General features: G+C 39.9%; 1 protein-coding gene across 4 annotated transcripts in view; it reads right to left on the reverse strand.

Annotated features, from left to right (window-relative positions):
• pdzd2 (PDZ domain containing 2) overlaps window positions 1–18,173 on the reverse strand; it is a 547,489-nt gene that overhangs the window by 242,355 nt on the left and 286,961 nt on the right. Inside the window, exon 1 of one of the 4 annotated variants that reach the window (XM_087989836.1) lies at window positions 16,272–16,351. The exons of the other annotated variants lie outside the window; for them this stretch is intronic. The gene's annotated coding sequence lies outside the window, so the exon portion shown is untranslated. Of the gene's footprint in view, window positions 1–16,271; window positions 16,352–18,173 lie in introns of those variants that run through there. 4 annotated transcript variants of the gene reach the window in all.

The following is an 18,173-nucleotide window of genomic DNA, read 5'->3' on the forward strand; positions in this document are numbered from 1 at the left end:
ACAACACAGACAGTAATCAAGTGCAAATTTATGCACCATTGCACAAAACAAATCTGTTACAGTGCAAACTTTCCCTATTATGTAATCTGCTGGGATTTCTGCAATGTTTCAATTTTTCTGCTTGGGCATTTAATTCATTTTAAAACCCGCCAATACAGTGACACTGTCCATTCCAATGTATAGTCAGCAGGATAGACTGCAAAAAAGCATTTTATTTTTATTTTGCATTACAACTTTATGATATCCTATTTGGGTTTCAGTCTTACTCAACTTCAAATGATCTTCCTCCTGGAGTACAATAAATTTACTAAATGTTAAGCGTAGCTCGTGAGAAACAAAAACATTTTGTGCTAGAATCTGTAAAACAAATGCCCTGAATATTGTTTTTTTCTTGTCAGAAACTCATCAAAAAGTGCAACAAAATTGCTTTGTTTCTTAGAACATAGAATAGTACAGCACAGTAACGGACCCCTCGGCCCACAACATTGCGCCGAACAAGATGCCAAATTAAACTAATCCTTCCTGCCTGTCCTTGGTCCACATCTCTCCATTCCTTGCATGTTCATGTCCTTTTCTAAACATCCCTTAAATGCCCCTATCATACCTGTCTCCACCACTACCCCTGGCACCACTTTCCAGTCTGTGTAAAAGAAACTTGCCTCTGACATACCGTTTGAATTTTCCTTCTTTCACCTTTAATGCATGTCCCCTAGTATTAAACATTTCCACTCTGGGAAAAAGATTCTGACTGTCAGCCCTATTTATGCACCTCATTAATGTTATAGACTGCCATCAAGTTTCCCCTCAGCCTCTGCTGCTGCAGCAAAAGCAACCTGAGTTTTCTAGCCTCTCCTCTAATCCAGCAGCATCCTTGTAAACTACTTCTGCACCTTCTCTAAAGCTTCCACATCCTTCCTGAAATATGGTAACCAGAATTGAATGCAATGCTCTAAGTGTGGCCTGACCAAAATCTTATAAAGCTGCAACGTGACATCCTGACTTTTGTACTCAATTCCCCAACCAATAAAGGCAAGCATGCCATATGCCTTCTGCCCTACCTAGCTTCAGGGAGCAATGGACTTGAACCTCAAGATCACTCTATACATCAATGCTATTCAGTCCTGTCATTAACTGTATACTTTTCCTTACCATTTGATCTCCCAAAGTGCAGTACCTCTCAGTTACCTGGATTAAACTCCATCTACCATATCTCCACCCATATTTACAACTGATCTATATCCAGCTGTATCATTTGACAACCTGCTACACTATCCACAATTCCACTGATCTTTGTTTCATCTGCAAACTTACTAACTCACCCATGTATATTTTCATCCAAACGATTTATATATATCACAAACAGCAGAGACCCGGTATGGATCCCTGTGGAATACCACTAGTCACGGACTTGCAGCCAGAAAAACACCCTTCCACCGCTACCTTCTGCCTTCTATAGGCAAGTCAATTCTGAATCCAAGCAGCTAAGTCACCATGGATTCCATGCATCTTAATTTTCTGAATGATCTACCATGAGGGACCTTGTCAAAAGCCTTACGAAAATTCACGTACACAACATCCACTACTCCACTCTCATCAATCACCTTTGTCACCTCCTCGAAAAATTCAATCAAGTTAGTAAGACATGACCTGCCCCACACACAGCCACGCTGACTGTCCTAATTGGCCATGCTTTTCCAAATATGTGTAAATCCTATCCCAAAGATTTCTCTCCAGTAGCTTCCCAAGCACCGCTGCAAAACTCATTAGTCTATAGTTTCCTGGATTATCCCTGTTTCCCTTCTTGAACAGAGGAACAACATTAGCTGGGACTTCTCCAGTGGCTAGCTCTTGGTCTAGGCCCCAGCAATTTCCTCTCTTGCCTCTCTCAATAACCTGGGATAGATACGAGCAGGTCTGAGGACTTATTCACTTTAATGCTCTTCAGGAGACCCAACACCACTTCTCTTGTGATCTCAAAATGCCCTAGCATATTAGCATGCTCCACTATCCTCCCTATCCTCCCTATCCTTCCCCTGGATGAATACCGATGCAAAACACTCATTTAGGATCTCGTCCACATCCTCTGCCTCTAAGCACAAGTTCCCTCCTTTATCTTTGAGGAGTCCTACCTTCTCCCTAGTTATGCTCTTATTTTTAATGCCTTGGGATTCTCTTTAACCCTACTTGCCAAGGTCACTTCATGGCCCCTTCCTGTTCTCCTAATTCCCTGCTTGAGTTCTTTCTTGCTTTCTTTATATTCCTCATGGGTCTGTCCAATTTTAGCTTCCTAAACCTTATATATGCTTCTTTTTTTTCCAACTAAATTCACAACCTCCCTCGTCATCTCAGGGTCCTTCCTCCTGATTGGAACATGCCAGTCCTAAACTCTAGGTTGAAACTTTATTGCTGGAATAGCACAGCAGGTCAGGCAGCATCCAGGGAACAGGAGATTCGACGTTTCGGGCACAGGCCCTTCTTCAGGACTCCTGAAGAAGGGCCTGTGCCCGAAACGTCGAATCTCCTGTTCCCTGGATGCTGCCTGACCTGCTGTGCTGTTCCAGCAATAAAGTTTCAACTTTGATCTCCAGCATCTGCAGACCTCACTTAGTCCTAAACTCTAATCAGTCGGTCTTTAAACAGCACCCACATGTCAAATGTGGACTTGCCCGATAACAAATCCACCCAATTAACACTCCCTAGCTCTTGCCTCATACTTATGTTGCCATCCCCCAATTTACTACCTTTCCCACAAGGTCCTGACCTATTCTTCTTCATAGCTATCTTAAAACTTAGGGAGTTGTGTTCACTGTTTCAAAATGCTCTCTCAATGCAAGGTCAGTCACCTGGCCAGGTTCATTAGCCAATACAAAGTCCAGTATGGCCCCTCCTCTAGTGGGACTATCCACACACTGTTTCAAGAAACCCTCTTGAAAGCACTTTAAAAAATTCTGCCCTGTCTAAGCCTCTTGCTCGAAGGAAGTTCCAGTCCATATTGGGGAAGTTAAAGTCACCCATTACGACAACCCTGTCTGCCTAACATATTTGTTCCTCAATGTCTCAGTGGCTGTTTGGGGTCCGAGAGTATAATCCAATCAGAGTGACTGCACCCAACTTATTTTTTAGCTGTACCCATATTGCCTCAATGGATCAGCCCTCCAGTATGTCCTGAGTGTAGCTGTGACATTCTTCCCAATTAGTAATGCAATCCCTCCATCTCTTTTACCTTCCACTCTATCTCATCTAAGACAGTGAAATCCTGGAAAGTTGAGCAGTCAATCCTGTCCCTCACTCAACCAAGGAGAAAGTGAGGACTGCAGATGCTGGAGATCAGAGCTGAAAATGTGTTGCTGGAAAAGCGCAGCAGGTCAGGCAGCATCCTTTGCTACAACACCATAGTCCCATGTACTGATCCAGGCTCTAAGCTCATCTGCTTTACCAATACATTCTATGCATTGAAAGAAACACATTTCAGCCCATTAGTATCATCATGTTCATTTACCTGTCTCTGCCTGTCCTTCCTTTCTGACTTACTAGTCCTAACATCTATCTTCCCCCTCAATCCCTTCACTTGCTGACCTGCTGCTCTCACTGATTCCCATTGCCTCCCTCCACTCTAGTTTAAACCCTCCCACCACTTTAATTTTAAACCATTCCAAGTAGCACTAGCAAATCTACCTGTGAGGATATTGATTCCTCTCCATTTTATGTGCAACCCGTCCCTCTTGTACAGGTCACCCATGCCCCAGAAGAGGTCTCAATGATTGAAGAACCTGAAACCCTGGCCCTGCACCAGCTACTCAGCCACACATTCGTCTGTCCTATCTTACCATTCCTTGCCTCACTAGCAAAGTATTCTGAAAGTATTTTTCCAAACCTGGAGCTAAGAAAATGTAACAGGCCCAGAAATTCCTATCAGGCTTTATCTGCAGGCCCCATGTATATCACACCCAAAGTTTTCTTAATCTGGCTATATTCATGCCATTTTGGTGGGATCAAGAAGAATGTTTGGAGCTGCAGTTCAGCCACCAGTCTGACAGGAGCTCTCTCTCAATTATATTGCACAATGGTAGCCATTTTGACCTGAGGCCTAAAGATTATCCAAGAGGATAAAGAAGTCCAAAAACCAATGATACCATGGTCAAGAAATTTTAAGCTCTGCCCCAACAGGTGAGGGTATTGAAATATCAACATTGAACATACTGATCTCAGCAATTCCAATTCGTTGCAATGTTTATACAACAGAATTAGGATATTGGAGAGTTTCCACAAAATGAGGCAGACAGGAGTTTAATTACATTCAAAAGGCACAGCATCAACATCATCAGCTCTGTAATTTAAATGTACTGCTGGACATGAGGGATACACATTGTAGCTTTTCAGAAGTCTCTTAAGTTCTTACTGTCTTGAAGTGTGAACACTTTACTTCAGCAAATACCTGCACCTCCCTTTAATCTTTAACAGATACATCATCCAAGCCTGTTGACAGGCAGACTGCAGAATAGGTCATATGACTCCCTTCATTTTATGCTGAATTCAAGACAGTCCCAAAATATAACAACCTTATGGAAAATCCTACTTAATACTGTATACTATATCTCCTGTCTTATCCCAGGGAAATGTAGCTGTCTTTATTCAATATTATACACTTTGACTTTATAGTTAAATAATTAATCTTTAAATGAAATGATTACAGTCACAGAGCATAGGCCTCCTCATTAGAGATTCTTGCAGTGCAATGTTTAATAAATTGGAAATTGGCCCGATATGGCCAATAAAAATGACAAACTCTGATTAAACGACTTTTGTTAAACAGCCTATAATTTACATTTGAAAGAACTGCTTCCTGCCTTGGATAAGTCTGTGCTTACAATTTGCATTTTATTTCCCTAATTCTACAGAATTGATTTTTTCAGACAGTCCAGTACAACTGAACATCAGTACAATTCTACTAAGCCATGGCAAACGGAATATCAGGCACAGGGAGTCGAGTGCCTTGTTATTGAATTTTAAAATGAAATCTGCAAATATATGAGGTAGTCAAACTTCAAAAAGTGCTCATACTAAAGAGGAATTAAACTGAGGCACCACCTATTCTCAAGGGTTGTGATAAAAGAGCTTATAGCACTGTGGATAATTGATGGAACATTGTAGAAGAGCAGGAAATGTCAAACACATGGTGTTTTATCTACATAACTCATTGTTGATAAAGTGGACTATTACATTACTAATAACTGTTCCATTCGCAAGGTTTGTGAAGGTTTGTAGCTCAGCTTGAGGTTTAGAGTGTAAGTTTGCTCGCTGAGCTGTAGGTTTGATATCCACGGATAACAAACCTAAAGCTCAGCAAGCAAACCTACACCCTAAACTGTTCCATTATTACCAATTATCGAATATGACCAACTATTGGCTTCTCTTTAGACGTGGATGAAAGTACAATGCCAAATATGTACCTTTTCATTTAGCATGAGAGTAGTTGGCAACTCAGTTTAATGCCTTATCCAAAAAGGTGAATCAACAAGAATAGAGGGAATTACAGAAAAAGGAGTGAGGAAACAGAAGACAAAAGATGAAGAAGCAGAAGATTGTTACCCACAGAAAATAAATACTGATTAACTGTGTTCATTGTCACAGTAAACCAGCCAGGCTTACTTTAACACCCATGTAACAATGGACTTCCACATTAATAGCAGGAACCAGTCTTTATCTTAAGTATTATGCAACATCTGCAAACCACAGTAGTAGAACTCATTAAGCTGTTTGGGATTGCACCTTTTAAGTTGACCTAGTTAGTAGCTCAGTTCACCCATTTTCAATTTCCTCAGTTGGCTATTGCAAAAATGTAATGATCGCTTCAAAACACAGCCATACCTTATACCAGTTAAAATGCCAACTACTGGATCACAGAACCAAATTCAAAGTTTTCTAGAGTGAAATGAAGTGCAAATACCAGCTAAGTATCAATTTCGGGGAATTTCATGGAGCTTTCCCTCTCTGGCAAGTTACCGTATGCAATTCTCCATTGCTCATCTCATTATCTATGTATCACAACTCTACAGAGTGGTGCTTGTACTATCGTGCTGTTGCCAACGGTGGAAGAACTCATGACTGCAGTTTCTTTCTGCAATTCCCACTGCAGCTGTGTCAAGCCCCGTCAGTCAGGAGCTGTCCTTCACAGTGCAATGTAAGAAGAATTTTCTCACAGATGTCTAACAGAGGCATGTCAGCAACCTGCACCATCAACCCAAAGTTCTGGTGGATCGGGGAGATGGAGAGGAGGGCTATCATTCCTTAAGATGGTCAAGGACTTTATTTCAAGTGCAATTAGAGATGACCAACAAATACCACCTTTACTAGTGATGCCCACATCCCACAACAGAATTTGTTTCTAAAAGTTCATGGGGCATCTGTGCTCAAAGGTAGTTAATAGTCAAGGGATTATGTACTAACGACAAGTCAGCAGCTATAGGAGATATGGGAAAAGGAAAACAAAACTGAAGGAACTTAAAAAGGAAAGGAACACCAACAAATACTGCTCTCTTTGTGACTGTGGAAATGTTTATGCTCCATTCCTTTTATCATGTCTGCTAAATTAACAGGAAACAGATTGAGATAATATTGGTATTCCTATCTTGGGCTTTATTTTGGGAATTATCTTACAATTTTTAAATTAATGGATTTGAGATATTTATGGTAATTATTCAGCAGCTATGTGTAACATTGCTGGGATATTTGAAACTTTATATTCTCATCTCTTATAGCTGCTGCCCTGTCATTCATTCATGATCTTGTTACCGTTTTCTTTTGCTGCTTCACCAAGCAAGGTTTTACTTTTTTCTTGTGTGAGTTGCACTTCCATTTAAAAAAATGTCACTGAACTAAAAAGCTGAATGAAATTCAATTGAGACCAGTGATGTAGCTGAGTGGAAAGTGTGCGGATAACATTGTGAAAAGCTCTTTCATGTCTTTTATGATTAAAAGAGCATTGGTGGAAAATGTTGATCACAAAGTAAGTACCTGAAGAAATATTGAAACAGATGCCCTTATTGGCAACACAGTTGATGTGCAGAAAATGCTTGACATTAATGAAGAATTTACAATAATGTCTGGAGGAACTGTGAAGGAACTTCCTATTGATCCCAATCCTGATGTAGGTATCCAAAATATTATAACTTCCTAGAATCTTTAAGTTTACTCTATTGTTGATGATGTGAAATTTTACTTTCTGCTAGAGATCCAGATAAATTATTGTCTGCAAAGGAGTAGCCTCAAGTTAAAAAGACAATGGAAGTCATCCCACTACCTATAGAAAAAGCAATTCTTACCCGAAGAATAGTAGGGAAATCATTGTTTCTTCAACTTCAGAAGACTCTTTAAATAGTCTTTGTTTCATCAATTCCCAGATGACTACACATTTTGTGTATAGTTATGGGCATCACACAAGAGGAATGATTTGAATGCACTGGAGGGATTGCAGGAGAGGTTTACGAGTATGGTTCCAGGGATGAGACTCTTCAATTATGAGGAAAGAATTAACAAGTTGGGACTTGTTTTTTTTTGGAGAGGAGAAAGCAAGGGGTAATTTAATGGATGGGGTTTAGACAGAGTAGATGAGGACAAACTGTTCATATTCTTAAAAGTATCTAGAATGAGAGGGTACAGTTTTAAAATGTTTTGCAAAAGAAATAAATGTGAGGTGAGATGAATCATTGTTTGCACAGCATGTAGTTAGGAACTGTAATATACTGCCTAGACACTTGGTGGAAGTAAGCTCAAAATGAGGTATTCAAGAGGGCACTAGATTAGATTAGATTACTTACAGTGTGGAAACAGGCCCTTTGGCCCAACAAGTCCACACCGCCCCGCCGAAGCGCAACCCACCCATACCCCTACATTTACCCCTTACCTAACACTACGGGCAATTTAGCATGGCCAATTCACCTGACCTGCACATCTTTGGACTGTGGGAGGAAACCGGAGCACCCGGAGGAAACCCACGCAGACATGGGGAGAACGTGCAAACTCCACACAGTCAGTCGCCTGAGGCGGGAATTGAACCTGGGTCTCTGGCGCTGTGAGGCAGCAGTGCTAACCACTGTGCCACCGTGCCACCCACTAGATGATTATTTAAACTGAAACACTATAAATGGATATGGGGAAAAGGCAGGAAATTTTTCGCCAAGTTAAAAATGCTCAACAAACTGGGGCAGACATGTTGGGCCAAATGGCTTCCTTTGGCAATGTAACAATTCTGTGACTCTGTGAGCAGCTGTGAAATTGTTCTAAAGTTCTGAAAATGCTTTAGCCCTTCCCTGGTGTTCAAAGGAGAAGGAAGACAAGCAGAAGGAAAGAATGAGAATTTCATTTTGATTTCTTCCTCATTACAAGTTTCTGATAGTTCAGGTACCGAAGATTTGCCTTTTTATATTAGTCATTTTTGGTCAGTTTTCATTGCCTTTGCCATTAAGTTATTGTCAGTCTCACAGTCCAGGTACCAGCTGTTGTGAGAAACTGGCATTCCAATCTGCCGAGTGTTTGTATTCTAAGGAGGAAATAATGGAGTCCATACACCCTTCATTTCCTCAAGATGAGCCAAGAACACTGTTAGAGATTGGCACCTTTGGCAAAAGAGACTTCTCTTTTGCACTAGCATGGTTTCAAGTCCTCATCTGCCAAATGCATCCAGAGCCAGTTTGTAAGGCTGTGTAAAGGGGCAAATGCAAGTAAATATGGCATGACATGTTAAACTCCCTTATGTGACATTATGGTCCGACTATTAATCTGGCAGCAGGGATATGATTTTGAGGGGGAAATAAACTTGTTGAATCTGCATCCTGCTCCAAATTACATGCCAAAACACTGCAAATGGACAAATGTTATCTTCATATTTTTGTTTCAAACAATCAAAAATCTATGAGATATTTATTTTTACCACTGCCCAATCTTTTTGATTATATACGCAAATTTCACTTAAACAGTCACAACAGAAAATGAGAATGGATTACATGTTCAAAGATAATATGCAATCATTAGCAATATAGGAGTAGCGTGCATACTTTTAACAGAAAATATAGAGTATACAATGGTCTGCCCAAATCATTTGTAAGCCATCTTCTATTGTCAAATGTCATAGAAAAGTTCTGCCACATATGGAGTAGGTTTGGCTATACAAAATCAAAATCACCATAAGTCATGGGAGTAGAATTAGGCCATTCAGCTCATCACATTTACTCCAATATTCAATCAGATCATGGCTGATTAGATCATTCTCAATACCTCTTTCCTGCCTTTTTCCTTTAAATCTCAATTTCTTTTATTGATTAAAAATGTCATTAATTCAGCCTTGAACATTAATTGTCATTAATTCAGTCCAACCTCTACAGTCCTCTGCAGTAAATAATTTGTCCGATTCACTACTCAGAGAAGAAACTCTGTATCAAATCATCTCTGTATTAAAGAGTGACTCCCTACTCTGAGTACTCTGCCCTCTGGTCCCAGACTCTCCTACAAAGAGAAGCAGCCTCTCAGCATCTGCCTTGACAAGTCCCTTAAGAATCTCATATTTTTCAATAATTCATTGTTCCAAACTCCAGTGACTACAGGCCCAAATCTGTCCACAACTTTCTCCTTCATCCCTCAGTATATCATTAACTTTTTGTTTTATTGCATTAATAAACTATCACCAAGCCACTTTACAAAGGCTCAAAAAACCACAACTTCAAGTTATGAAAGGTGATAATAGATCAGATGGACAACAATTTGATCAAAGAGGAGGCTTTTAAGGGGGGGGTCTTAAAGCGGAAAGTGAGGCAGAGTGGTGGAGAGACATAGAAAATATATTCTGGAGCCTGTGGGACTAGGCAACAAAAGATGCAACCACCTATGCAACTAAAATCCACCTGTGCACAAAAGACAGGAATTAGAGGAGATCGGGTATCTCAGAGGTTTATCAAACAGAGGAAGAGAAGAAGGGATTTGAAAACAAGGAGGAGAATTTTAAAATCAAGACATTGTTTGACTGTGATCTAATGTAGGTCAGTAGGGAGAAGGTCTTGGTGCAGGTTTAGACATGTACAGCAGAGTTTTGGATTTTTACAATTTACAGAAGGGTAAACTGTGAGACATCAGCCAGGAGTGCATTAGACTAGTGAAATCTATAGGAAACAAAGCAATTGATGAAGTTTCACCTGCAAATGAGATCCTACAGGGGTGAAGCAAACCAATTATACAGAAGTGGAAATAGATAGTCTCAGCAATAATGAATTTATGAAATCAGAAGCTCATTTTATGGTCAACTGTGAAACCAAGGGTGTGAACAGACTGGCTTAATTTCAGACTATTTCCAGAATCAGGAATGGTATCAGTAACTAAGGAATAGAGGTTAGAGTGGGGGCCAAAAGCAATGGCTTCACTCTCCTCAATATTTATTTGAAGGAAATTTCTGCTCATCCAGTATTAGATAAGCAATCTGATAGTTTACCAGCAGTGGAAAAGTTGAGAGAAGTAATAATGAGCAAGAGATGAGTGTCATCAAAATGTGCGTGAAGACTAATAAAAACGTAAGAATAGCAGCAGGAGTAGGCCATCTGGCCCATTGAGCCTGCTCCACCATTCAATGAGGTCATGGCAGATCTTTTTGTGGATTCAGCTCCACTTACCCAACCACTCACCATAACCATAATTCCTTTACAATTCAAAAATCTATTATTGCCTTAAAAACATTCAAAAAGGCAGCCTAAACTGCTTCATTGGGTAAGGAATTTCACAGATTCGCAGCCCTTTCGGTGAAGAATTTCCTCCTCAACTTAATCTTGAATCTGCTCCCTTTTACTTCAAGGCTATGCCCCCGAGTTCTAGTTTCACCCTCCAGTGGAAACAACCTCCCTGCTACTATCTTATCTATCCCCTTCATAATTTTATATGTTCCTATAAGATCTCCCCTCATTCTTCTAGATTCCAATAAGTATAGTACCAGTCTACTCAATCTCTCCTCATAAGCTCACCCTCTCAATTCCAGAATAAACCTAGTGAAAGTCCTCTGCACTCCCTCCAGTGCCAGTTCATTGTTTCTCAAGTTAAGGAGATCAAAACTGTACATAGTACTAAGGCGTTGCCTCATCAGCATCCTGTAGGGTTGCAGCATAACTGCCTTTTCTTTCAAATCCACCACCCTAGCAATGAATGACAATATTCCATTTGCCTTCTTAATTACCTGCTGCACCTGCAAACCACCCTTTTGTGATTCATGCACAAGAATACCTAAGTCCCTCTGCAGAGTAGCATGCTGCTATTTTTGCACTACTTAAATAATACTCCATTTTGGTATTATTCTTATCAAAATGGATGACCTCACATTCACCAACATTGTGCCCCATCTGCCAACTCTCTTAACCTATCTATATCCCTCTGCAGACTTTCAGTGTCATCTGCACACTTTGCCCTACCTCCCATCCATTGACTCCACTCACACCTCTTGTTGCTGTGGAAAGGCAACCAGTATCAAAGACCCCTCCCACCCCAGTTATAATCTCTTACAATCTCTTCCGTCAGGCAGAAGATGCAAAAGCTTAAACATGTATCAACATGTTCAAGAACATGTTGTCCACCATTATTTGACTATTGAATGGTCCTCTCAAATTTCAAATCTAATGTTAATCTCACTTTTGTACACATTTTGTGCAGGTGTAACTTTGTATGCCTCAATCTGTTCAATCACCCTATTATCTGTATGTCCTTATATATTATGAGATGTCTCTACTGCATAGAAGACAAAACTTTTCATTGTATTTAGGTACATGTGACAATAATAAATCAAATCAAATCATTTGTGTCACCTGCGAACTTTAACACACTACACTTGGTCCCCAACATTAAATCATCTATGTAAATTGTAAACAATTACAGTCCCTGAAGCACACCACTAGCCAGTGATCACCAACCAGAAAAACACACATTTATCCCCACTCTTTGCTTTCTGTTAGTTAATCTACCTTCTATCCATGCTAATATATTACCTGTTAATACTGCGCACCTTTATCTGATGCAGCAGCCTTTTGTGCGGCACCTTGTCAAATACATTCTGGAAACCCAGAGACACCATACCCGCCAATTCCCCATTGTCCACAGTGCACAATGTCCTCAAAGAATTCCAGTAAGTACGTTAAACATGACTTGCCTTTCACGAACCCATGCTGCGTCTGCTAATGGAACAATTTCTCTCCAGATGCATCATTTTTTTCTTCCTTGATTCAAGCATTTTCCTCATTACAGAAGCTAAGTTAACAGGTCTAGAGTTACTTTCTATTTTCCCTGCCATCTCTTTTAGTAGCCTAGGATGCATTCCATCGTGTCCAGGAGAGATGTTTACCCTTAGCCCCATTAGCTTGTCCATACTACCTCTTTAATGATAACAATCATTTCTAGGTCCTCATCAGTCAAAGTCTCCTTGTCATCAATTATTGGTATGTTATTTGTGTCTTCCACTGTGAAAAGTGACAAAATATCTGTTCAATGCCTTGGCCATTTCCCATTATTAAATCCCCCTTCTAAAGGACCAATGTTTACCTTAGTCACTTTTTCTCATTTTATAGCTTAGTAGAAACTGTTGCTACCTGTTTTTATATTCTAAGCTAGGTTTACCCTCATAATCCATCTTACATTTCTTTATAGCTTTTTTTTCCCGGCTTTCTGTTGTCCTTTAAAGATTTCTCAATCCCCTAGTTTCCCACTAATCTTTGCCACTTTGTATGCATTTCCTTTCAATTGATAAACTCCTTTATTTCCTTAGTTATCCATGGCTGATTATCCCTTTTCCTACAGTCCTTCCTTTTCATTGGTATATACTTTTGCTGAGCCCCGTGAAAAATGACTTTGAAAGTCCTCCACTGTTCCTTAATTATCCCACAATGTAATCTTTGCTCTCTGTCTTCTTAGTCAACCCGTCCTTCATCCCATTGTAATCTCATTTGTTTAAGTACAAGATACTGGTATTAGATTTTACCTACTCATCCTCCATTGGTACTTTAATTTCAACCATACTGTGATTGCTCCTTCCGAAAGGATCCCTAACTAGGAGATCATTAATTATTCCTGTCTCATGGAGCTTGCTTCCTCATGGATTCCATTCCATACTGTTCGAAGAAACTATTGCAGATACATTCTGTGAACTCAAGGCTCCCATGACCGATTTGACCAATCACATGTAGATTAAAAATTCCATGATAATTGCTGTACCATTTTTACATACATCAGTTATTTCTTCATTTATTGCCCACCCAAATATATTTTTATTATTTGGTGGCCTAAAAAACTACGCCTATCAGTGACATTTTTCCCTTATTATTTCTCCATAGAACCTATATCTCTCACTGCTGCCCTGATGCCATCCTAAATATCAGAGCTTCACCACCTCCCTTTCCTGTCTGTCTGTTCTTCCAAATAGTCTGATTCCTCTGGTTATTTAAACTCCCAGTGATGACCACTCTGCAACTTTGTCTCTGTAATGGCCACTAAATCATACCCATCCATGATGATTTGTGCTGTCAACTCATCTACCTTGTTTCGAATGCTGTGAGCATTCAGATAAAATTACCTTTTGCAAGCTTTTATACCTTCTCTCTGAAGCCTAATACCTCCACCAGAAGAATCTTTGTTTTCAAACATTCTCTCTTTCTCTGTTGCTACCTGGTTTCCACTCATCTTATTGCTTCAGTGCTCAGCTCCTTCTTGCTTTTTATTTATTGTCTTGATTCTCTTTCCCCTTAAGCCCTCACCCACTCTAACTTTGAGCCTCCTATTAGATTTCCATGCCCCTGCCAAACCAGTTTAAAGTTCACCCAACAGTGCTAGCAAAACCACCCGCAAGAATTTTGGTCCTCACTGTTTGGGTGAAGGCTCTTGAACAGGTCCTGTCTTCCCCAGAAATGATCCTAATTATTCAAAAACGTAAAGCCCTCCTTCCTATACCACTCCTCCAGCCAGGTATTAAACTGCCTAATCTGCCAATTCCTTGCCTCTAGCACATGGCACAGGCAGTAATCCAGAGATTATTAAGTTTGAGCTTCCAATCTGACTCCTAACTTCCTAAATTCAGCCTTCAGGACCTCATACCTCTTCTATGTCGTTGGTACCAATGCATACTACGACCACTAGCTGGTTTCCCCCCCACCCCCCAACAACAAATGCAACCGCTCAGTAACCTGCATGACCCTTGCAATAGTGAGGCACCACACCATCCTGTTGCCACTAGAGCAACTGTAGAAGCACCTCTCTACTCCCCTAACGATCAAGTTTCCTATCACTACAATCCTAATTGCTTTTTCCTCCACCCTCTCTGCCACTAAGTGACCTGCGGTACTGTAGGTTTTGCTTTAGCTGCAATTCCCTGAGGCATCACCACTATCTCCAGAATTTAGCACACAGTACTGATTGGCTATTGGGATGGTCTTAGGGGACTCCTGCCCCACCAGCCTCACCTTATGCTTGCATGCAGCGGTGTGGGGTGACCACTGCCTTCTATGCACTATCCACATAACTCTCATTCTCCCAGATGCCCCTCCAGACCTCGTTGAAACTCCATAACCTAACACTCTAGTCGGTGGTACTGAAGGCACCTCCCTCACGTGCATTGCTCATCGATGCAATCAACTTCTAAGAATACTTTAATTTCAAATGATGTCACTAGGGAACTGACTGCAGAAGAGAAATGAGAGCGAACCAAGGACAGTTCCTTGGAAGATATCAGACATAATGGTACAGAAGCAAGAAGAGAAGCCATTGGATGTATATAGATTAAAATGGAACCAGGAGGGAGCAGACACATTCAACTGGATGACTGAAATAATTTCAGAGGCCATCGCCAAGTTACCCTTTATTTACATTTGAAGAGTCCTTGACACTGATCCAGCTCCCTCAGAGCCAGCTCTCAGAGTGAACAGGATGTCTGATACTCCTGTTCTTATCTGTCAGCCAGGGCTCCTCGACTGGACCAAATTAACAACCCCAATCAGGGAACTCATATTCTATGAGATCCACCTGGCTGACCTCATTACAATCACTACAATGACCACTGAACACATTGGAGGGGGATGCTATGGTCAATGGTATCATAAGCTGAAAACAAATCAAGAAAATCAAATCACGTTGTCACAATCGGATATCATTTGTAACCTTGATTGCAGTTTTTTCAATAAAATGGCAAAGAGGGAAATCTGATTAGAGAGATTCAAGCATATAGTTTCAAGAAAGATAGCAGTGCGTTTTGAAGACAGCAGCATGCAGAAACACTTCAGGAGGGGTAGGGAGATTGGAGATGGGACAATAACTCAAGGACAGTTTCTCAGGTAGTGAAATCTGGGACTCGCTTTTTCATAGATCTAGGGAAATTGAGTCAATTGACATTTTCAAGGTTGAGATCATCAGATTTATGTTAAGTAATGACAAGAGATTGTGGTACAAAGGCAGATGATTGGAGTTGAGGTGCAAATCAGCCACATTGTAAGTAAATGGCTGAAGAGGGTTGAAATACTGATTGGTTTAGTTGTGTTTCGCTGATTTTTAGTTTAATATTTTGCCTGTAATTATTCACCACTAATGTAACTTCTCAATTTGCAGCAGCTTCCATAGCAACCTGGAATTATATTATGTTCTTTCACCGTGAGTTGCAGTAGACTGGAACATTCTGCAAAAGATACTTTAATGCCTTTGTGGCCTTAATAAAAATGTTTATGATTAACACTAGAGTAAATAAATGGCAATCCAGAAGTCAGCAAAACAAACTCTACTTAATGTCTAATTCATATCTCTTTCAAATTAAAACAAAAGTAACCAGTCTCCTCGAGACTGAAAGTAGCTGCTATATTTGGTTTTTTACAACTTTCTTTAACTGCATGTGGCTACTTTAAATCTTAATCCATTTTAACTGCTTCAAAGACCGTTTGCTGCGCTGTATTCAACAATCACTTCTGGCAACCAATCACTTAAAATGAATATAACATGCCCAATATCATCAATAGCATGTTTATCATTTTCAGACAGTTGTCTGCCCCATCTAATAACCAAATTATACTCCTTTGAGAGAAAAGGATTCCTAATAAGTTTCCTTTTGGAAGGTTGACTAATTGTAGAACCTGTTTACAGTCAAATTATACATATAAACATATAACATTAAATAATACCCTCTGCATTGCAACGGGAAAGGAATGTTTGCTAAACAGCAGCCACCAAGACAGTCGGAAAAGCATGTTATAAAGAACAGAAGTCCGAAAAGTACCCACCATAACCATATCTGTGCTGATGATAAACAGAATGCGCTAGTCACCGCATTAATTCAATCGAGCTGTCATAGAGCACAATGAGAACAATCTACTTTTCCAGCTTTTACTTGTCAGGAACAAAAGACCAATATTCATACATGTTCTCATTTGATGGTGGTTTCCATGGCAACCTGGAGCTACATTATGCCCTAAGCTGAATTTTAAAACCTGTTGAGCCTCTTGCAGATTTACAGCGACAAGTTGCTTTTACAAAGTCACTAATATTACGTAAACAGTAAATGGCAACAAATGGCCATAACTGAGTTGGATAATTAGCAGCTAAAATGTCTCACAAGTGAGGTGATAAGATATGACTCTTACCTGCAAAAAGCTACTGAAAACATAGTTTATTTCCCAGAGTGTATGATACTGTAATTTCTAAAAAGTCATTTTCTTTGCCTTTTGGCTGCAGCTAAAGAAACTGCAGACAATTCATTTGAATATGTTTGTGACAACTCAAATTTCCAATCCCAAAACTCTTTATACTGACATTCCAGCCAGTGTATAATTCCAAAATTTGCCATTTCACAGTCTAAAGCTATAAGACTTCAGAATTGTAGAAGTGACACAATAGTCACAAGAAGAAAAAAATTTCTTCCAAGCAGAAACTTGGAAGAATAAACAAGTGAATTCAACAATGAGACTGAAACAGAGAGACAGGCAGGTAAGAGACTAACTGTTGCAAAATAGCTTAAATTCAAGGATTACCACAGGGCAAAGTGGATATCAGCTTTGTTTGAAATATTGGGTGTAGTCAGAAAGTGGGGCAATGTCAATATGTATCACAGGCTACAGAACTAAACAAAAATTCTGTGCAGGAGTATTATATTCCCACTGTACAACATTGGAAAGGGAATATGCTCTTAGAAAACACACAGTGCCAAACAACAGTTAACATGCTTCCCATGAAGAATTGAAACAGATATAAAAGTACTCCCTGGGTCCCATCAACATGTAACTTTATGTGTTGGCAGTTATATAGAGAGATACGTAGTGGGAGAGACAAGTGAAATAATAGCCAGGAGAGGAAGGGATGTGATGCAGCAAGAGAAACTGGGTAAAGGAAGCATAAATGTCCCATCATTTTATAACATTTTAATTAGATTAGCTCTACTCTTTAAGATTCCTGTGGGATTTCATAAGGCAGTCTACAAATAGTTAGATATGGAAATATGTACAAAACGTAATCTAAGCATTCTTTATTAAATACTACAAAGATAGTAAATAAACAGACTTTTGAATATTTTAGTTGACAGCCTTCACAATTCTGAAGAGGAGTTTCAAACTTTCATCAAATTGTAGCATAATTCCAGTATATTGTTGTTGCTTCAAATTTCACGCACTTGAATGTTTATTCCCCTTCATTTACCTTAGTGATGCTTGCAGTCCTGAAAAGAAAAAGCTCACAATTCACAAACGACTTACCTCAAAAGAACCAATAATATTACTTTGTTCTGGCTGGTCCAGCTTCTAACAGTCATTGATTGGAGATATAACAATTTAACCCAATTCCCACACCTTGCCTTTGATATTTATGAGGTGGTGGGGAAGACACAAAGAAGCTGAAAATGACTAAAAGACCAAAAGCTGGTAGTCTAAATCATTAACATAATTTGGTGGTTCTGGGCCACACTAAAAACTGGAAGGAACAAGTAGCCACAGTTGAACAAAAGTTGAACGTGAGAGTGACAGTGACAGCTCTCTTACGAGTGAAAACCTGTTCATCAGAAGTGAGGTGCTCTTGGTGTAGCGCAGGCCTGGCCCAAGTCCTCAATGTTGTTCTGCAGCAATCACCAGAGCCATTCTCCAAATTATCTGGAGGTTGAAGATGAATAGTGTTTACAGGAACATGACGTACAAATC

Source organism: Chiloscyllium plagiosum, unplaced genomic scaffold (genome assembly GCF_037043375.1).
Source record: "Chiloscyllium plagiosum isolate Xiang-an unplaced genomic scaffold, Cpla_swu_hap1 HiC_scaffold_1, whole genome shotgun sequence".
In the NCBI taxonomy this organism is placed as follows: Eukaryota; Metazoa; Chordata; class Chondrichthyes; order Orectolobiformes; family Hemiscylliidae; genus Chiloscyllium; species Chiloscyllium plagiosum.